Below are 23,531 nucleotides of genomic sequence, written 5' to 3'. Positions count from 1 at the left end.
TTCATTTCATTTTACTATAGACACAGTGTTGCTTTGTGTGTTTTAAAGTTTAAAGAATTTCTATACTGCTTGTATCATCTGCATCTTTATGACTTTAAGATTTATCTCACTAGTTATAAATGCCTCTTTTGGGAAAACTGGTAAAAGTGGGAGTCCTAGATCAAAGAATATCTTCACTTTAAATTTTTATGTATACTAGAGAAGCCCAGTAATCAGACCATGGTTGGAATGGTCCTAGTGCAAAAGGGTTCCATCTGGTGAAATGAAACAACTATTATTTCATGTAATATTCCATCAGATGAACAAACCACAATTTAAAAAACTCCTGCTTGTGAATATATTAATTGATTCCAGTTTTTCACTATTTAAATAATGCAACAGTGAACTCTTTAGGTATTTAGCAGTATTTCTGTCTGTGTCGATTTGTCTATTCTGGACACTTCACATGGATGGAATCATATAATATATGGTCTTCCGTGACTGGCTTCTTTTACTTCGTATCATGTTTTCAAGCTTCATCCGTGTTGTAGCATGGATCAGTACTTTATTCCTTTTATGGTCAAATCATATTTTATAGATATACCACATTTTATTTATCCATTCATTTGTTGATGAATATTTGGTTTGTTTCCCTTTTTTTGGCTTTTTATTCATTGCTAATATAATACTTCTAATAATAAATATAATGTGTATCATATTGTTTGTACTACATTATATAATATTATAGCAATTAATATAACATTGTATGTTGTATCATTTATGTTATATTTCTTAGATATATATCTAGAAGTTGAATTGCTCGTTCATATAGTAACCCTATGGCTCCCTTGTTGAGGAACTTCCACACTGTCAAAGCTGCTGCTGTACATTTTACATTCCTACCAGCCCTGTATGAGGGTTCCCGTTTCTCCACATCCTTGCCCACAATAGCTGTTATCTGTGTTTTTGATTATAACCATCTGGGTAAGCGTGAGTTGGCATCTCATTGTGGTTTCCATTTGCATTTCCCCAACAATGATGTTGTGCATTTTTTCATGTGTTTATTGGCCATTTTTGTATCTTCTTTGGAGAAATGCCTATTCATATCCTTGGCCCATGTTTTAGTTGGGTTACTTATCTTTTTAGTATGTAGTTGTAGGTGTTCTTTATGTATTCTGGATACATCTCTCTCTCTCTTTTTTAAGATTTATTATTTATTTACTTATTTGAGAAAGAGAAAGAGAGATAGAGCAAGGGGAGGGGCAAAGGGAGAGAGATTCTGAAGCAGACTCCACACTGAGCACAGAGCCCAAAATGGGGCTCAATCTCAGGACCCATGAGATCATGACCTGAGCTGAAATCAAGAGTCTGACGCTCAACCAACTGCACCACCTAGGCACCCCTGGATACATGTCTCTTATTAGATACATAATGTGCAAGTATTTTCTCCCATTCTGTGGGTTGTTTTTTCACTTTTTTGATAGTGTCCTTTGCAGCACAAAAGTCCTTTTAATTTTGATAAAGTCCAAATTCATCTATTTTTCTTTTGTTCTTGGTGTTTTTAGTGTCATATTTAAGAAAACATTGCCTGGCCCAAACTTTGTAACTTTGAGTCAGTAAGTGTAAGTCTTCCAAGTTTGTTCATTTTTCTTTTCAAGATTGTTTTGACTGTCCTGGGTCCCTGGCATTTCCATGTCAATTTTTGTGATCAGCGTGTCACTTTCTGCAAGAACATCAGCTGGAATTTCACAGAGGTTGAAATCTCTGAGTTGAATCTGTAGCTCAGTGTGGGGAATACTGCCATCTTAGCAATATTGAGGTTTATTATCACTTCTCCTTTTCCTACCCAACTCCCCCATTCTGGCACAAACCTTTTATCCTCAAGGTCACTTGGTGGCCTAAAATGTGCCCAGCCACCATGCCCACATTTGAACAGCAGGAAAGAGCAAACGAGGAAGTAAAAAATGGCAGTCCTCCCTTTATTTTTAAGAAGAATTTGCAGAAGTTCTACATAAGGCTTCTGTTCACTTCTCAATGGCCAGACTTAGTGATTCCTAGTAACATTGGAAGCTGTGAAAAGTCATCTTTTGCTTAGCTGTAATTGCATTGCCCAGGATTTTGTTACTAAGCAAGATGGAGCTCCTAAGGAAGGAGAGTCTTTAGAAGGCATACAGTAGTTTGTGTTAGAGTCAGACATTTGGGTGTGTTTCTATCCCTCAGGAGTCCTAGAACCTAGCCTCTGACTTTAACAATAAGCCTTGGCTGTCTTTATTACCACTTGATTTCTTCATGAATTGTGGGATTTTGACTTGTAATCTCATTTTGAATAAAAGAATATTTGGTCTTCCTCATTATGCTTGTCTGTCCCTGTCCAGCTACTTTGTAGTCGTCTTCCTCTAGTCCCTCAGGCCAGAACCAGGCCTTGTGTGGTGACTCAAAGCACTGGCCCTGAGAGGATATTGGGGGTATAACAGCAGGTGGCCTGGTTTTGTGCCTGGATTCCAGGTGATGTCTGGTCCTCCTGCCTCCTTAAACCTGCAGCTCTGTACAACTGTAGCCCTAGAAAAGCCTGGGTGATGACTGTGAGCCTTTTGTCAGGAGTTATAGAGTCTCCTTCCACCTTTGATTTTAAGATTCAGCCTGGGCTCCAATCCCTATCTCAAGCACACACTTTTAGTACCTATTACCTATTAGAAGCTACACTCCTGGCTGATATTGCCTATTTCCGGACCTGGGCCCAACAAGTTTGTGGTTTAGCTCTACTCACCACATTGGTTTTGTGCTCCACTTCTGGTTCCCAGAGATGCTTGTTTTAGAGCCTGGATTTGTGTTTTTGGAGGTATATTCTGTATATTATATATATATAATATATATATATATATCTACTGCCATATTGTTATAGCAGAAAGGATACAACCAAAGAGTAAAGTGAAGTTTCTAAGCCATTTGGATCAGAAATCACCATTTTCAAGGAATTAAAAGAAGGACAGTGAGTGCAGAACACAAAGTATAATGTGAAGATTTATGGGGTTGGAAGGGACTGGACTGTATAATGCCTTGTTCAGTTTAAGTCTAACATAAAATTGTAAAGACTTTTGAACAGGAGCATGTACAACAGAAACAAGAGATTACATTTCCCAGAATCCTTCTCCTTGTACGGATTTTATATGGCTTCTCTTTTCTATATGGTCAGAGGCCGCCAATTTGTGATTTGGGAAGCAGAAGAGAAGAAAGACCATTGTTCTCAAAAGTTGCGGCAGCCAGATGCAAGGGCTCTGCAGACTTCTCTTTCAGCTCTTGCTTCACTGTCAAGAAAACCAGGAATTTTAGTGTTCAAAAGTATTATCATAGGGTCTTATTTATTATCTGGTTCTCAAGGGAATGTGGGGCTAGCTGGGCACTTTTCATTATGTTTTACTGTCTTTTCTTCTTTCACTCATTAACATGGCCAATATTTAGCTGACTTTAAAGTCAGGTGGGTGGGTATTACAATATGTAATGATCAGCCTGTAGAATTTTTCAATAAATCGTCCTTTACGTTTGTTAATGACTTTGCACTGGTCTTCATTATTTATTCTTTAGGTCTCTATCAGGAGAAATTAATGGTTCACTTGAAATATATGCAAATATGACTGGAAATAGAATCTACACATTCATTCATCAAATACTAGCTGAGCACCTAAAGTATTTTGGATGCTGTGCTAATGAAATCCAAAGATGCATAAGTCATGATAAGGTGCTGTCCTTAAGGTGATGAAAATGTGGTGAGCTGGGGAAATTTTAATATAAGGCAACATAGGATAATGGCCACAAATGTAGACCTCCAGGTTTTGCAGAGCTCAGAGGAGGGAGAACCTCCTGATGGGGGTTTTCATGAAAGAAAGGGTGTCTGAAATGAGCTCCAAAGAATTTAAATCTGGGGAGATGGTGAGGGAGGACATTTCAGGTAGAGTAAATGGCATGAACAAAGTTATGGGTAGAGAAAGCGTGATAGCATGAAGTATGTGATGAAGACCTTGGGGATGAAACTAAAATGTTAAATTGACTCATGGAAGTTATGGAAGACTTTGAATGAAAAGTTCAGGAGTTTTAGGCAATGAGGAGGAAGAGATTTGTTATCCCAAACCTGCCTTAAATGAATTGGAGTTTTGACAAGGTAAATTCTGATAGAGGTGGACAGTATGGATTGAGGCCAAACAAACCTATGGGGTAGATGAGCTAGGAGGCCATTATAAGACTTACCTGGCATGAGGTAACTGGAGAGATGGATGTGGATGAGCAGCTAAAGGGAAAATGGCCGGGATTGTGTATATGTTATTGATTGGGAGTGGCAGTGAACATACTGGACTCAGAACTTCAGTCCTTATGCATTTGCCATATCAGCCTGATCAATCTTCAAATTAGAGCCTAGAGCCTCACGACTCAAAGTGTGGTCCACAGACTGGCAGCATCAGCATCATCTGGGAGCATGTTTGAAATGCATGGGCCACACTCCAGCTTGTGGAACTGAAGCTCTTGGGGTGGGTTGATCTATGTTGAAACAAATCTTACAGGTGATTCTGATGAACACTAATGTTTGAAAACCACTGGTCTAGAGAAAAGAGGTTTTCTGTAACAGCTAGGGCACTAGATATATAGTCGAGAACATTGACTACAGGGTCCAGTGCTGCCCCTTCATGATATGGATGACTAAGGATGATCCATGCAGACTCTGAACAGGCAGGCTCTGGAGGTGGATAGCTTACATTCTGATTCTGGCTTTTCCAGACACACCCGGTGACCCTGGGCAGGCAACTTTGTTTCTCTGAGACTCAGCTTCTGACCTGACAGTAAGTCCTCAGAAAATGGGAGATCTTAGTATTATTATTTCCTCTTCTGGACAATGACACAATTGACCCAGCATTATATGTTTCTAAGAATGCTCTAAAAGGATGCCCTAGTTGATAATGTTTTATCTAGAATTGAAAAGTGGTAAGTTTTATCTGGGAGTGCCTTGGGGGTAACTATGTAAGTCATTTGCAGTTTGGGCCCTGCCTTCTCTAGATCTGCTATCCCAGCAATTGGTTACCCTCCTTGTACCTCATTTCTGAGGTCATAAAATAGGTATATCAGTACTTGACTCTACTCTCACAGATATTTTAAGAGGGTTACCACTCTCCACCATCAAATAAAAAAGAATGCAGGTTAAAAGCTCTTCTGTAAATTGTGAAACACATGCTAATTATTACTTATGCTATTGTAATGGATAAAAGGAGTATTACTTCTTGGGCCAGCGGTTCTCAAACCTTAGTGAATAAGAATTCCTCAGCGGGCTTGTTAAGACCAGCCCTCATCCCCAGAGTTTCTGATTCCATGGGTCTGGGGTGGGGCTGAGAATGTGCATTTCTGACAAGTTCCCAGGTGCTGCTGGTGCTGCGGTGGGGGACCCCACTCTGAGAACCATCGTCTTTGGATATATACCTGTATATCCAAGGAAAGCTCAGGGGATGATGCTAATTCAATGCAATGAATACATCATAGTGATATGGGGGTCCGATGAAAAGAACACAGGACAGATGTCTAAAAGTGACTTTCCAGCCTGTCTCTGACCCTCGTTATCTTTGTGACCCTGGGAGAGCTTCAGAGTCCCCTTTCCCTGAGATGGGAGGGTTGGACATTTTCAAGACAAGCCCTTTCAGCTTAACACACCTGTAGTTGGGAAATTGCCTGGCTCTTCAGGTCAGGTTGCCTGAATTCTCAACTGTAATGGTGCAGAGACTTATTTTTCTCAGAGCTGTTTCCCATTGACTATTTTTTCCCCTTTTTTGATGGAGTCGTCAGGGAAAAGGGGGAAGCTTCTGGACTTTCTTTGTAAGAAAATTTAATTTCCATTCCTCTTTTTTTTTGTAACTAGAATTTTACCTTCCTCTTTTTGTTTCTGGCTCTTGAGCCCTGCCTTCTCTGAAATGTTTCAGTTCCTTCTCATGTATTTTTAGACCAACTTTCCTTCTTTCAACAGATGTGGCAAGGGTACTTTTTGCACAGCTTTTTAGGGGCCAGGACCCCAGAGGGAGACCCATTCTAGAATAGACGTAGCCTGAGTCCCTGAAGTCCTTCTTCATTCTTCCAAGGCTTCTGGTTTTAGATCCTAGGTTTTGTTGTTGTTCTTTTAGTTTAAAATCAAAGCTTGGGTCTCCTTGGGAAGTCATTCATGGGGGTAAAGGCAAAGCCACTTTATTCAGTGATATTCTCAGTCAACTTTTGTCCTCTTCTAGTACCTTGCTTTATATTTCATTCTTTTGTGATGTATTTAACACCTATGGAAAACTAGAAGTATACGCAGCACACTCAATGCTTTATATTCACCAGATGCTTTCCATCTCTTTTCTTTCTTTTCTGATCTTTCCACATTATTGCTAATTAAGTTAATAAAATGGCCTCCTGCTTTGCAAACTTCTGAAGTTCTTTAACCCCAAGAATAGATTAAAAACTCTTTCAGACCATGAAAAACTGAGAGCTTTTTCTCTAAGATTAGGAAAAGACAAGGGTGCCTGATATCACCACTTTTATTCAACATAGTACTGACAGTCATGGCAAGAAAAAGAAACAAAAGGCATCAAAAACAGAAAGAAAGAAGTAAAATTACCTCTGTTCCCAGATGATATGATTTTATATATAGAAAACCCTAAAGATTCCATAAAAATATCTGTTAGAACTAATAAATGAATCCAGCAAAGTTGCAGGATACAAAATCTATACACAAAAACACAATGCATTTTTATATAGCAACAATGAGCAGACTGAAAAGGAAATTAAGAAAACAATTTAATTTATAATAGCATCAAAAGGAATAAAATAGTTGTACGCTGAAACTACAAAACACTGCTGAAAGGGGGGCGCCTGGGTGGCTCAGTCGTTAAGCATCTGCCTTCGGCTCAGGTCATGATCCCGGGGTCCTGGGATCGAGCCCTGCATCGGGCTCCTTGCTCCGCAGGAAGCCTGCTTCTTCCTCTCCCACTCCCCCTGCTTGTGTTCCCTCTCTCGCTGTGTCTCTGTCAAATAAATAAATAAAATCTTTAAAAAAAAAAAACAACAAAACACTGCTGAAAGAAATTAAAGAAGACAAAATAAATAGACATCCTGTGTTCATGGATCAGAAGACTTAATATTGCTAAGATGTGAATACTAACTAAAACGATCTACAGATTCAATGCAATCCCCATCAAAACCCCAACAGCACTTTTTTTTTGCAGAAATAGAAAAATCCATTCTAAAATTCATATGGAATTTCAAAGGAACCTAAATAGCCAAAAACAATCTTGAAAGAGAACAAAATTAGACGTCTTACTCTCCCTGATTTTAGATTCCTACAAAGCTACAATAATCAAAACAGTGGTAGTGGCATAAAGACAGACATAAAGATCAATGGAATAGAGTATGATATGCATGTATGGTCAAATGATTTTCAACAAGAGTACCAAGACCATTCAGTAAGGAAAGGACAGTATTCTCATCATGGTGTTGGGAAAACTGAATCTCCATATACAAAAGAATACATCTGGACATTTACCTTACACCATATACAAAAGTTAACTCAAAATGGATCAAAGACCTAAGTGTAGGAGCTAAAACTATAAAACTCTTAGAAGAAAACAGGGGGAAAACTTCATGACATTGGACTTGGCAGTGATTTCTTGGATCTGACACCAAAGACTCAGGCAACAAAAGAAAAAATAGATAAATTGGACTTCATCAAAATTAAAAACTTTGTTCATCAAAGGACACCATCAACAGAACGAAAAAAGACAACCCACTGAATGGGAGAAAATTTGTAAGTCATATATTTGATAAGAGATTGGTATCCAAAATATGTGAAGAACTCCTACAATTCAACAACAAAAATCAAACAACCCAATTTAAAACTAGGCAAAGGACTTGAATAGACATTTCTCCAAAATAGAAAATGAGTAGTAAGTACTTGGAAAGATGTCCACATCACTAATAACTAGGGAAATGCAAATCAAAACCACAATGAAGTACAGAGGGCATAGAGTACAGGTGTAGGAACTCTACATCCATTAAGATGGTATTATTAAAGAACCAGAAAATAGTATGTGTCCATAAAGATGTAGAGAAGTTGGAACCCTTGTGCATTGCTGATGGGAATGTAAAATGCTGCAGCCACTGTGGAAAACAGCATGGTGGTTCCTCAAAAAGTTAAATATAGAATTACCATATGATCCAGTAATTCCACTTCTAGATATATACTCAAAAGAATTGAGAGTAGGACTTGCCCCAAACCGACGTTTGTATACCCATGTTCATAGTGGTATTATTCACAATAGACAAAGATGGAAGCAACCTAAGTGTCCATCAACAGACGAATGGATGAGCAAATGTGGTATATACATACAGTGGAACATAATTTGGCTTTAATAAGGAAGGAAATTCTACAAGATGGATGAATCTTGAAGACTTTACACTGATGAAATAAGCCAGTCACGGAAGGACAAATACTATATGAATCTGCTTAATATGAGGGTCCTAGAGTAGTCGAGTTCATAGAGACAGAAAGTAGAATGGTGGGTGCCAGGGGCAGGGGGATGAGGGAATGGGGACTTAGTGCCTAATGGGGAGAGAGTTTCAGTTTGGGAAGATGAAAAAGTTCTGGAGATGGATGGTGGGGATGACCGCACAACGGCGTGAATGTGCTTAATGCCACTGAACTGTGCACTTAAAAATGGCTAAGGTGGTAAATTTTATGTTATGTGTATTTTACCACAATAAAAAAAAATGTCTCTCAGACTTAATTTCACCACATTGTGGGCTAGTAGAGCAGGGAGTGACCTTTCTGGTTACATGGTGTAACCTGCACGTGTTATAGCTGAAGAGACTGAGGCCCTGAGAAATGGTGTTACTAGTGGCAGGGCCAAGTCCTGACGGCTTTCATTCTATTACACTGCACTGAACGCCCATGTGGCTTCTCCAACTAGCCTTCTCCAGTTTGATTCCCCTGCCCCCAGCCCCCATCTTATCTCATGTGCTCTGTAAAACCTCCAGACTGCTCATTTGATACTACAGTTTAGATCCATATTCCCATTCCCCAGATTAAGATCTTCCATGCTGCTCCCCCATGCCCCATTATGGTTTAAAAAAACATATTCTCTAGTGTGGCATAACAGACCTTCTGAGATCTGGCCCTCTGCCTCCCCGCCCCCTCTTCCTGCCACTATCCCACATGAGCCCCAGCTATACCAAACCCATTCCAGGTCCCTGAAGTTGTTATGTAGCCCACACCTTGTCTCCTGCCTGAATGCCTTTCCTCCTCTCATCTACCTACACGACACCATTTTAGGTGTCCTCTCCCCCGGGCAGCCTCTGGGAGGACCTGTCTAGGGTCAGCCCCACCCATGCTGATGTCAACACTGTGCTGAGTAACACATCTTCCACCTTCCTGTATCATTGCTGGACCATGACTCTCTAAAAGACAAGGGTCAAGTCTCTGATCTTGTTAACAAGCAATTCTCAGCCCCAGGCAAGGAATGGTACACAAATAACAGATGCTCAGGCCTCTCCTTAGACCCAGCTCAATCAGATTGTAGCAGCAGAGTGCTAGGCACGCTTGGGGGACAGTGAATGACCAACTGCAGGGATTGATAGGTTTATATAGGAATAGGCTAGAGGAGTGACACAATGAAATACGCATTTTAAGATGGTTAGTGTGGTGCAGTATGTGATATGAATCCGGAGGATGAGACATTATGGGCAGAGGGTTGAGTGAACATCTGAAGTGTTGTTTCACATTTGTATTTCTGGTGCCTAGTATACATTTTCCCTGGTACAGAATAGATGCTCAGTAAATGAATGAGTGAATGAATGAACTGAAGTCATGATAGCAGGAATGGAGCAGAAAATTTTGTCCTGGGTGTCATTTCAACTGCAGACAGAGAGCTTAAGGGTCAGTGTGAAATTTTCTTCAGCATCTTTTAGCGTTTTGACTTTTTTTAAACATCTAAGACTGTACTGATTACACTCTGGCTCAATAGTGCCCTGACAAGAATGGAACATATGCACGTGTGCGGACACACACACACACACACACACACAACCTCAAGTGTGAATAGTGGTTGTAGCTGAGCTCAGCAGATTTCTGCCCCACTTCCCCTGTGTCTGTGAGTCAACTACAGGGAGGAAGGAATCATGCCTTTTCCTGGACATATATAAGTTTTTTTTTAGGTCAGAGAGAAGTTGGAGTGTTAAGGAGTTAGGGGTGTTAAGGTGAGTGCTTCCTGATCTTGGATATGCACATGAATCCACAGGAGATCTTGTTAGAAGGCTGTTTCTGCTTCAGCACGTCTGGGGAGAGCATGAGATTCACATTTGAAACAAGCTTTTGGCTGAAGCTGCTGGTCCCCAACCACTGTTTGATTATCAAGGTCAGGCAGAGCTTTCCAACTGGTATTCCCAGTAAACAAAAGGATCCTGGGTGGGTCAAGAGGCTGAGTGTCCTGGCTGCAAGTTGCTTCACCTTGTTTACTATGCTGAATAAGTATCATCTTCTATGATGGTACAGCATGGAAAAGGTTGAAGAGCATGACACAAAATCATTGGTTCTCTAGTTCGGGTAGATACTAGAATCACCTGGGGAACTTGGTAAAACTACAAAGGCCTAGGCCCTCTCCTACTTCAAAGAACCTGGGCCTCTAGATGATTCTGATACACACTAATGTTTGAGAGTCACTGTACTAATAGATCACTTCAGATGCCCCAGGTGCTGAGCTCTAGCCTGTAAGAAAATAGCAAAACAACTAATCTACTGGTCAGAAACAAGGAAGCTCATTTCCCCCCCAGCTTTATTGAGGTATAATTGACAAATCAAATTTAGGGAGGCTCATTATGGTTCATTCATTCACTCATGCATTCAGCCATTCAACAAACACATACTGAGTACTTACTATGTATTATGCGTGACTTTGAATAAAGGAGCATGGGTGTACATAGATTCTGCCCTCAGGAAGTTCACACTTTAGTAGGGGAGACAGAGGCTAAACAGATCATTGGAGTACTGTTAACAGTACCTGGAGCTCATACTGTGGAACAAATGAGATAAGACATGCATGTTTATAATTCACCAAACCTTCAGGGAACAGCTATTCTGGGTCAATTGCTAAGGTGACAAAGATGAGTAGGACAGACTCCTGCCCTCTAGAAACTGCTAAGCTATTGGCAAAAAAAAAAAAAAAAAGGGAATATGAAAATTTAGCATGTTGGGCTTCCCTGGAGTCCTGGGTGATAGAGAAGACAAGGACTCTTCTAACCCATGGATTCTTGGAATCGATGCCTAGTGGGTCACCATGGAAATAGGATGAGTTCTCATTCAAAGAGGCTAGCTCTCACAAATATTTTGAAGTGCCTTCTTAATAATACTTTCTCCAGCTCCATCCCAGTTATGCCCATCTATGACCATAATACACATCCCACAGGAAACTGGAGGGGAGGGTTTTGATGTTTAATCTTTACAGGGTTTCACTTTCTTGTGACATTCTATGGCCCATGATGCTGCCAGTGTTGTCCCCAGCCACTCCAGCTCCAATGCTTGATTATGGATTTCAAATCCAGAAAAGTCCTAAGTCCTAAATTACATAGACTTTACACACCAAAGCAAGGAGATGTGCATCTTGCCTTTCCTCATTAGAAGGCTGCAACCTACTTCAAGCAGAAATGAGTCACTTCCTCTGGCTTTCCTCTGCATTGATGTTAAGGACCAGAGCTACATGGCCAAAGTCAGGGTTGTAAGAAAAGTTCTGTGGGTGGGACTCTGGTGTGTCTTCAGCTGCAATCCCTCTTGTGATGAGCCCAGTTGTAAGGTCATGCACCTGAAATAGAATGTGTTTAAATCTCAGCCTTTGAATTTTTCACCAAATACAATCAAATGAAAAGAGGAAGTTATCATCTCCAACCTCAGGGATGAGGAACCAGTGTATATTACACATTCAATAAAGATTTAACACCAAACACTGGTGTATTTGTCATTTTCAAAAAAGAATGAAATCATTTTATATGTGAGATACCAAGCACACCATTTCACACCTTCTTTCTTTTCACATCTATAATTTTCCCTTGGCTCTATCTTCCTCCCTCTTCTCCCATACAAAATTCTCTTTCTCCTCTTACTTTTTCTCTAAAATAATTCATGAAATTATTCTATGTTTTGTCTATGTAGTGATGGGTCAGCAAGTGCTGAAGACAGAGGGAGAAGCTCTGAGGAGGGAAATATTGCTATGTGTCCTCAAGAAGGATGCCTTCCAGTGAAAGAGGCAGGATTTAACACAACTGGAAGGGCACTCAACAATGCTGGACTGCTTGTATTTGTAGAAGAGTAAAGTCCCAATTTATGCATGGGGTTATATTGCTTTTTATTTACATTAATGAGAAAATATTAACGTATTGTTTTCTTATATTGTCTTTGTATGATTTTGGTATAAGGGTAATGCTAGTCTCATAGAATAAGTTGGGAAGTATTCCCCCTCTTCAATTTTATGAAGGAGTTTGCTAAGAATTGCTATTATTTTTTCTTTAAATATCTAGTGGAATTGAAGCCATCTGGGGCTAGAGTTTTCTTTATGGGGTAGGGGTTAACTACAGTTTCACTTCCTTTAATAGCTATGGGGCTGTTAATTTTACCTGTTTCTTTTTAGATGATCTTGGTTTGTGTCTTGCAGATAATTTGTTTTATTAAGTTGTTTAATGTACTTGTATAAAATTGTTCATAATATTCCCTTATTATCTGTGAGGTCTGTAGCGATATTACCTCTCTCATTCTTGATATTGGTAATTTGTGTCTTCTATCTTTTTTTCTCAATCAGTCTGGCTAGAGTTTTATTAATCTTACTGATCTCAAAGAACTAGCTTGTCACTGAATTTTTCTCTATATTTTTTCTTTGTTTTCTAGGGCATTGATTTATGCTCTTATCTTAATTATTTTCTTTCTTCTGTTTACTTTGGGTTCAGTTTGTTCAACTTTTTCTAGTTTCTTAATGTGTAGGCTGAGGTCATTGATTGGAGACCTTTTTTCTTTTCTATTATTGGAGTTTCATGTTATCCATTTCCCTCTAAGCACTCTTTTTGCTGCATCCCACAGATAGATTGCAACATAGAGTAAAACAAAAACTAAACAGAAGCAAAGAATTGTTATCTTTGAAAATCCTCAGGAAGACTAAAAGAAAAACTATTTTTGTACTCTGCTCACAACACTTCAAATAAAGGAAATCCCTGTTTCCTTTTCTCACAGAATACTTCTCATACCAAATGGGTGGGAGTTTTCCACACACCAACCAATTCTCCGGTACTCTCCGGACATGAGCTTGGTGTCCTACAACCCAATTCTGACACTACCTGGAGTTAGTGCAGACGCCACAGGTTAAGGCCTCAGTCCATTAGACCGTTTCCACTTCAGATACTAACTGCAAGTTGGGTTCAATAATTTGCTAAAACAGCTCATAAAACTTTGGAAAATGAATTCTTACTAGATTACTGGTTAATTATAAAAGGATACAACTCAGGAGCAGCCAGATGAAAGAGATGCATGGGGCAAGGTACGGGGGAAGGGATGTGGAGATTCCGTGTCCTCTAGGGATGTGCCACCCTTCCAGCAGCTCAATGTGTTCACCAACTTGGAAGCCCTCTGAACCCCTTTGGTTAGGGTTTTTAAGGAGACTTTCTTAAAAGGCATGATTGATTAGATCATTGGCTATTGGTGATTGAACTCAATCTCCAGCTCCTCTCCCCTCCTAGGAATTTAAGTGTGAAGAGAGGGTATGTGGAGGGTTGGACAGAAAGTTACAACCTTCTAATCCAGGGAATCATGGTTGGTTCCCTGGCAATCATCACCCCATCCTTAGAGGCTTTCCAAAAGTCACCTCATTACCATGAACTTGTGTGTGGTTGAAAGGGGTTTGTTACGAATAACAAAAAAATGCTCCTTTCAGCTTTATCATTCCTGTGCTATTTCAGGAATTGGGAACAAAAACCAAATGTTATAACAAAAGATACTTTCTTATCTTTCTTATCACTTAGGAAATTACGAGGGGTTTAGGATCTCTGGCCAGAAGCCAGGAGGAAGACCAAATATCTACATTCTTACTATATCACAATATCGTAGAAGACAAACTGAACAATATGTTGGTAAATGCAACATAGTCATTCAGTACCTTTGAGAATGGTTGCGTGGTTGGGGTTCTACTGGAAGCTGAGACACAGCTCAGCCTCTGTTCATCGAGCTGAATGCCAACTGTAACTCCTTAGAAACAGCTTTTTCTCATTTGCCTGAAGGTGCCCCATAGCTGCTCCACCAACATTTTCCTTCACTATTGGAACAGATCTTTATTTTATTTTTTTCAGTTTTGCCTAAAATGAAGTAGTTGGTTTGCTTTGAGGATCCATGTGGGACAAATTAAAGAGGCATCTGTATGTTGAGGTATTCTTATATGAGGCTGGATAATCTTTGGTCTGTTAAATGTAAAAATTTTCTTCTGCTCAGTTGCCTTTTAAATTGGTTTATTGTGTCTGATGGTCTTCCTTTACTGCTATGATTTTATGTTTTAGTTAGTAAGGCCTTCCCTACCCCAAAGGAATAAAAATATTCTTCTATATTTTTTTTCTAGTACTTACAGAGTTTTATTTTATACATTTCTATATTTAAGCCATCTGGAAGTTGTTTCTTATATATGGTATGGACCATATATAAGAAACAAAAACTTTATTTCTTTCCAATGTATAATCAATCTTCCCAACACCATTTACTGAATAACTCATCCTTTCTCCACTGATTTGAAATACCCCTCTGATTATATACTAAGTCCCTATATGCACATGAGTTCGTTTTGACTATTTCTTTTCATTTGCTTGCCTACTTCTGCACCGGTATCCCCCATTTTCATTATTTGTCAAGAGCACGGTATGAAGGGCGCCTGGGTGGCTCAGTTGGTTAAGCGACTGCCTTCGGCTCAGGTCATGATCCTGGAGTCCCGGGATCGAGTCCCGCATCGGGCTCCCTGCTCAGCAGGGAGTCTGTTTCTCCCTCTGACCCTCCCCCCTCTCATGCTCTCTCTTTCTCATTCTCTCTCTCAAATAAATAAATAAAATCTTTAAAAAAAAAAAGAGCACGGTATAAAGACATAAGTTGTGTCTTTCCACAATGTCAGCTTTATTCAGTCATAAAGTGAGGTTAACATAACTGTAAAGCAGGTTCAGGATTTTGAGCTCAATGACATTTCACTATGCGTTTAACTTGGCTTCGTACACGTCACACAAAACAAAGCACACTACAAAGTCACACAAGAACAAGACACAACAAGGGGTAAAAAATTAATGAATAAATATGAAGTCAGCCCATGAGGGCACCACTTAGGTGAGGCCTTGGCCTAGTCAGGTTAGCTCTAGGTGCCTACAGCTTATGATGTTCAAGCAGTGGAGGGTCTCTGTTATGTTTGGAGATTAGTCAGAAAGAGCCTTTGCTTCGGTTGCCTTTTTAATTTTTTTTTTTTTTAATTTGAGAGAGAGCACAAGCGAACGACAGCGACAGAGCCAGCACAAGGCGTGGAGGGGCAAAGGGAGAGGAAGAAGCAGACTCCCCACCATGCAGGGAGCCCGACATGGGGCTCAATCCCAGGACCCCAGGATCACGACCTGAGCCGAAGGCAGACGCTTAACCAACTAAGCCACCGAGGTGCCCCAGTATTCTCATTTTAAATATGAGGAACTTAAGGTTCAGATAGTTTACGTAATTTGTCTGAGGCCAGATACTATCAGAAGTAAGCTCTATCAGATACCAATACCTTTTCCATTATACCTCATTATCAGTCTTTTGTTCTTCATTTTAAAAATATTACTCAGATACTTTCCTGAATATTGGCTTTGATCTGGGGAGAGAGAAGAGAATGTGACCTCATCAGAGACTTCAGGAGAAAGGGAGATACATAATTGATGGGGTACAATGAACATTTATTATTTTGGCTTCCTGGTAGGCAACTCTTTGTATTTTTCAGAAATAACTCAGATCCTACTTGAGAAGCCAAAGCAGGGAGAAATGTCCTCTTCTCACTCTCTGACACCTTGTGGATAAGCATGTGATCTAGGCTGAACCATATACTGCCGTCTGGACATTTTCATCTGGAGGGAGTGGTGCTTAGGGGGAGCTCAGTGAGCAACGAGTGTTGGGTAGCAGCTGAAGTAAAGTATTCATGGCACCAGAATAAGGGATGTGCCTTGGTTTCTGCCCAAGCCTGGATTCTTGTCCCTTCATCAATTATGGCAGCCACTGATGCCCTTTCAATAAAATTCTTTGTTCCTATATCAATTACAGTTGTTGCAACTAAGAACCCTGACTAGTATAGAAACTAAAGTCTGGAGGGGCACAGGCCAGAGACCCTTGGGGAAATGGGGAGACTGGGATTGACTTCCTGGCCCGGTTGGGGCCAAAGCTGTTGAAAATCTAGCGCGCATTAAGGTATGGGCATTTGAAACAGCTAACCAAAGTATCACCTGTGGTCACTGGTAATAAAATGCTGTTATGTTGTCTGGGATTTATAACACTTTGGTTTTAAACATGTAATGTAGTGGTGTGTTATTTAGCTTTAATCCCTACCCTAGGGGCATCAGTTAACATTTGGAAATACCCCAATCAGGAATACACCCTCCTGGGGTTAGTTAACTTTGGAAGAATTTAGTTAAGAGCCTTACTCCAAAAAATTATCCATTTTTTTCCCCTACTGATTCATGATGCCACATTTATCATGTATTAAATGATCTTATATTTATGAATCTATTGCTATATTTTGTATTCTATTCTGTTGATATATTTGTCTACTTTTGTACCAATACCACAGTTTTTAAAAAATGACTGGTGTTTTGATATGTAGTAGAAAAATATCCTTGTATTGTTTTAATTTAGGGTGGACTGAACTGGCCCTGGCAATCAGATTCTGGTTCCAGAGTGGGCAGAAGAGAGAAACCACACCTCTTATAAAATGTCATCAAAGATTAGCCCTGCAGAGATGTGCCCTATCTAACGATGGCCCCTGGACTTGCATACAGGATTCCAGACATGACCAAGGCAAAGTAGGAGATTTTTACCTCCCATGCCTAGAGTTCTATTTGTGTAAATTTCTCTCAGTGTAACTCCTGTCTTTAGGGACCGACTCTTCCTCCATTTAAACATGCCCTTTGCAGCCGATGAAGAGTATGATATAACTGATATAAGGTTAGATCTCCCCCATCCTGTCTTGTGCAGTTAAAAATCATTAATTTATACTTTATTATAATAACAGATATTAGATGAGAAAAATCACACAACAGCCTAACACAGAGATTACTTTCATTTTTCTGTTTTTGTGCAATTCTTACTCATAATTCTTGTTCAAAATATACATGAGCACATCTAACTTTACAACTGTACTCATAGAATAGGAAATAATTAATCTTGTGTTTTTTATCTCATACTGTAAGATCTTTTCCTGTTGCTCTATTGTCTTTAGAATAACACCCCTTCCTTTGAAAACTTCCTCCCTTTTTAAAAGCTGCACAATGTGGTTGATATACATATCAAATTACTAAATATTATCATTGTTGTTGCACCTTTGTCTCCAGGTTTTTGCTATTATAAGTAGTGCTGTCATGAGCCTCTTTTTGCATTTGGCATTTTCCTCTTTTTTAGATTTTTTTTTTTCCAGGATAAAGCCCTAGGAATGGAGTTACTGTGTCAAAGAGGAAAAATAGTTTGAGTATTGAAACATTTGTCCAGTAATTTTCCAATATTATGCAATTTATGAAATACAAATGGGTCATGTTTACTGCAAACTTATAAACATTAGCTATTATTATCATTTGACATTTTTGAAAGGTTAGTTCTTACCCCTCTGAAATCCAGACTATATATTTATTCCTATTACATTTTATCCTCTTAGTTTTAACTAGTTATGTCAGGCTGTCAAGGTGTTTTTGAAATCTGTTTCTGTTATTTAACTCATTAGCTGTCATTCCCAGCTTTGTGCCAATTGCCACTCCAGTAAGGTACATCTTTAATATCTTCATTCAAGTAACAGACAAATCACTGACTGGAACGTAGTTCAACGTGATACATTTTAACTTATCCCTAAGGACCTTCTTCAAGGGTAAGCTTACCCATTAATCAACTATTGTTAGAGACCAGTGTTGAACCAGTCTTCATTTCTCCTTTAGGCTATCCCATAGGCTATACTCAATCCAGTCCAATGCAATTAAATCTATTTCTTGTGATTTAAGCTCTAAATGCCAAAATATGTACTAGGCAGCAGAAATTCTGCCAAATAACTTGTCATTGAGGTTCATCAGGCATTCCTGGTTTTACCAATTGAGTAACTTTGTTAAAAAAGGGAAATGTGGTTGGCGTGGCATGAATTGTTGTTAGTGGATTTATGTTGTCCTATAGTGGAAGAGCTGGTTGCTCTGCCAGAGGAGGGGGGTGGCAGTAGGCCAACGGGTTAAGCAAGAACAAAACCAGGGGTGGGCAAGTGGGGTGGAACTGAGAAGCTATTGCTTAAGCACACACAAGAGGGGCTAAACAAACCAGAAGTGGTTCATAAGCATGGTGGACTCATTGCGGGGAAACTTAGGTCAGAGGTTCGGGTGGAAATGAAAAAATAATATTCAAGAAGTTCACAAACTTACAGTCTAATCTTACAGTCTAGCTGTGGGAAAAAGACATAAAAGTAAACAACCAAAAACTTCCAAGAAGCTGAAGCAAAAGTATTTTTCCCTATTCCTCCCACTAGTATGACCAAAACTCAGATCACCATATATAAAATAAACATAAGGAAACTCTCAAAGGTGGAGAGAAGGCAGACAAGCCTGAGACTTCAGGACTTGCAAGGAACAATACGGTGGTGAGTTCTCTGGCTTTTCTTTGTGTCTCATATATCCCTGGGGTCTGGAAAAGCTAGAAATCTGGAAATGACAACAGACAGAGACAAAAAATAACTCCAACAAAAGCTGGCTCTCTCTAGCCAAAGGACTAGAAAGACAAAAAACTTTTAGGCATTAAATACTCTACTCCAGCCAAACACCACAGAAAAAGGTGTGGCCCCGACCCCACCCATGCTATCAACGTTCAGTGGGGACCACAGATTTTCACCTTCCATGGGGTATAATGAGACTGCCCAAACCTCTCCCCTCCTCCCATGGTGGTATTGTGTCAGAGAAGGCCAGCTAGAAAGCAGAGACTTTCATCCCCACCAGGTGGTAATGAGGCTCATCCCCTCCTCCCTGCAGGGTCAGTGGAGACTATATGAGGAGCCTGGACTTCAACTCCCACCCAGCAGTAAAAAAAAAAAAATCCCTCCCACTCCCCACTGGGGTGGTGTCAGAGGAAAGCTAGTGGGAAGGCAAGACTTTTGTCACCACCCATCAGTAACAAGGTCCCGTGGTAATGTGGTGTCAGTGGAGACTGCATGGGAGAACAGTAATGAGGCACACCCACCCCTCCCATCCAGAATGGTATTAACTGAAACCTGGTAGGAACTCCCAGTTCCACTTAGCAGTATAAGAGCCCGTCTTCCCCCTTCAGTGTCAATGGAGACCAGGAAAATCTGGACTTCTAGCCCTACCTGACAGTAACAAGGCAGCACTCTTTTCTACCAGAGCAGTGTCAAAGGAAGACAGCTAAAACAGCAGGTTTAAATAAGACCCAGAGTCTTGTATTATACTACTTAAAATGTCCAACTTTCATTAGACGGTCACTTGTCATACCACAAACCAGTAAAATCTCAACCTGAAAGAAAAAAATATGATCAATAACTTCCAACACCAAAATGGCAGTGGTGTTAGAAATACAAATATTTATAAGCAGCCATCATATAAAGACTTCAAGGAGTAATTATGAACACACCTGAAGAGTATGAATAAATCACACATCTAAGCAAAGACATAGAAAGTCTCAGCAAAGAGAGGCACCTGGGTGGCTCAGTTGGTTAAGCATCTGTCTTTGGCTCAGGTCATGATCTCGGGGTCCTGAAATCAAGCCCCACATGGGGCTCCTTGCTCAGCGGGGAGTCTGCTTCTCCCTCTCCCTCTGCCCCTCTGCCCCGCTCATGCTCTCTCTTTCTCAAATAAATAAATAAATAAATAAAATCTTTAAAAAGAGAGTCTCAGCAGAGAAATAGAAGATATAGAGAAGAACCACATGACAATTCCAGAACTCAAAAATACAACCACAAAATCTTGATATGAAAAACTCAGACGGAGAAGGTCACAGATATGGCGGCTGTGAGGATGGGAAAGCTGACAACCACACCTGGAGGTCTGATATGTGCATCTATAACTGCGCATGCAGCTAAAGAAGAAGAATACAAAAAGCAGCTAGTAAAACCAGAGCAGCTCCCCATATATACTGCACCACCTCTGCAGTCTAAATATGTTGAAGAACAGCCTGGTTGTTTACAAATGGGCTTTGCATCCATCTGCACTACAACTGGTCATTATATTGGCTGGTGCAAGGGTGTTTGTGTGTTTGTGAAAAATGGAATAATGGATACAGTACAATTTGGAAAAGATGCGTATATCTATCTGAAGAATCCACCTCGAGATTTTCTTCCAAAACTTGGAGTGATTACAGTTTCAGGATTGGCAGGCTTGGTTTCAGCAAGAAAAGGTTCTAGGTTTAAGAAAATTGCTTATCCACTGGGACTGGCCACTTTAGGAGCAACTGTTTGCTACCCAGTTCAGTCAGTAATAATTGCAAAGGTAACTGGGAAAAAGGCATATGCTACAAGCCAGCAAATTTATGAAGCAGTTAAATCATTGTGGACAAAAATCAACAAAAAGAGTCATTTCCTAAACCTAAAGAAAAATCTAAGCTAGGAAATTCTGCTGAAATAGAAATACCTGCAAAAACAACTGACAGCCTGAAATACTCAGTGCCCTTGACAACAGAACTCAGCTCTGAAACAAAGACAAAATCAGAATCCACCTCAGGTGCTACACAGTTTATGCTTGACCCCAAGCTCATGGATCATGGGCAGTCCCATCCAGAAGATGTAGATATGTACAGCACTAGAAGCTGAAATAGTCTGCGTAGAGAATTACAAGATGTGCGAAGTTGAAAACGATGATGAAAAAATCATGTAAAGGATAACCGTGACACAGAGAGTATAACTTTTTTTTTTTTTAGGGTATAACTTTTAAACGAAGTTTTTCCCTCACATCTTCTAATGTAATGTACAGTTTGACCAATCACATAAGGGATTAAAACACAAACTGTGAATTTAATCCAAACAGTATTAAATGATTGATGAAGAGGCAGAAGTATTGGGATGCATTTAATGATTTTTAAGGGTGTTTATTAAAAAACAAAAATAGAGTAAATATATAAACACTGATGAAATATGTATGTGTATATATAAATATTTATACAGATACATATACATATTTGCTTTAGCTTTTTCAAATTAATGTCAGCTAAATTAGAATGGTGTGCAAAAGAATGTGTTCCCCTTTTTTTTCATTCCCCAGAGCTGGAATAAAATATCCATATTTTATGACAAAAAAAAAAAAAATACAACCACAAAATCTTGTTGGAGGGGCTCAACATAATGGAAGGAACAGAGAAAAAAAAATCAGTGAACCTGAAGAATGAACAATAGAAATGACCTTTACTGAACAAAAAAGAGAAAAAAGATTGAGAAAAAAGGATAAAAGAACAGGCCCTGTGGGGCAAAAAAAAAAAAAAATCTAACATTCACAGCATCAGAGTCCCAAAAGGTGAGGATAAAGAGGATGAGGCTTAAAACATACTCAAAGAAATGATGAATAATGGGCGAAAGCTTTATAAATTTGGCAAGAAACCTAGTTTGAAACCCACAGATTCAAGAAGCTGAGAAAATTGCAAACAAGATAAGCCCCCCAAAATCCACACCAAGGCAGATCATTGTCAAACTTCTGAAATTTAAAGACAAAATATCTTGAAAGCAGTTTTGCTTATGAAGGCAAACAATTAGAATGATAGTGAATTTCTCGTCAGAAATCATAAAGGCCCAAGTGAGTGGCACGTTTTCGAGTGGTAAAAACAAAAACAAATAAACAAACAACCCCCTATTAATCCAGAATCCTATATCCAGTGGAAATATCCTTCAGGAGTGAAGGAAAAATCAAGACATATGATGAAAGAAAAGAGAGAGAATTTGTTACCAGCAGACCACAATAAGAGAACGACTAAAGGAAATTCCCTAAACAGAAAGGAAATAATAAAATAAGAAAACTTAGAACATTGAAAAGAGGGCAAGAACAATGAAAAGAGTAAAAATATGGGTAAGAACAATACATTTTCCTTCTGATCTTGAGTTTCCTAAATGATGTTTGATGCTCACAGCAGAAATTGTAACACTGTTTGATGTGGTTTGAAATAATATGTAGAGGAAATATTTAAGACAATTTAAATATAAATGGGGAAGGATAAAGGGAAGTAAAAGGAAGTTTCTACACGTCATTTGAACTGGTGAAATGTCAGTACCAGTAAACTGTGCTGTTACGCATATATCATGTAGTAACTAGAATGACCACACACACACACACACACACACACACACAAAACCTATACAAAAAGAGATACCTTCAAAAGCACTATGGCTAAATCAAAGTGGAATTCTAGAAAAATGTACAAATGTCTCATAGAAAGGCAGGATAAGAAAATAGAGAAATGAGAAACAGATAGAAAAAACCAGAAAATAAAAATAAATCGCAGGCATAATGCATTAATAATTACATTAAATGTAAATGGTGTAAATATACCTATTAAAACACAAAGGTAGCCAAGATGGTTTAAAAAATATGACCCAGCTATCTGCTCTCCTAAGAATCTCACTTCAAATATAACAATACATGTAGATTGAAAGTAAAAGGACGGAAAAATATACATCATCCAAACATCAGTCAAAAGAAGCAATAATGGCTATCTTAATACCAGTCAAAACCGAGTTCAGAGAAAGAAAATTAACAAGGACAAAGAGGGACATTAACAGGGACAGAGAGGACAGAATGACAAAAGGGACACTCCACCAAGAAGACACAGAAATCGTAAATGTGTATGTACCAAATCAGAGCCACAAAATAAGTGAAGCAAAGACCAAAAGAACTGAAGGAGAAACAGATCTATCCACAGTTATAATTGGAGACTTCAACATCCTTCTCTCAACAATTAATAGAACAACCAGACAAAAAAACAGCAAGGTTATAGATGAACTTAATGACACTATTCACTTACCAGGATCTAACTGATATTTAAAGACACGCCACTGAACAACTGTAGAATTCACATTTTTTTTAAGCATCCACAGGGCAAATATGAAGGTAGATATGTTCTACGCCATAAAACAAACCTCAACAAATTTAAAAGAGTTGAAATAATACAGGATGTGTTCTCAGATCACAGTGGAATCAAAATAGGAAGATAACAGGAAAATCAACAAATATTTGGAAACTAAGCAATACACTTTCACAAAATCCATGCATCAAAAAGGAAGTCTCAAGAAAAATTAAAAAATACA

General features: G+C 39.2%; 1 pseudogene; it reads left to right on the top strand.

The window, feature by feature from the left end:
* Window positions 1–20,233: 20,233 nt before the first annotated feature.
* Window positions 20,234–21,054, top strand: LOC116637060 (annotated as a pseudogene).
* Window positions 21,055–23,531: the final 2,477 nt, after the last annotated feature.

Source organism: Phoca vitulina, unplaced genomic scaffold (genome assembly GCF_004348235.1).
Source record: "Phoca vitulina isolate PV1807 unplaced genomic scaffold, GSC_HSeal_1.0 scaffold13, whole genome shotgun sequence".
NCBI classification, from domain to species: domain Eukaryota; kingdom Metazoa; phylum Chordata; class Mammalia; order Carnivora; family Phocidae; genus Phoca; species Phoca vitulina.
This window is presented reverse-complemented; position numbering and strand designations above follow the sequence as displayed.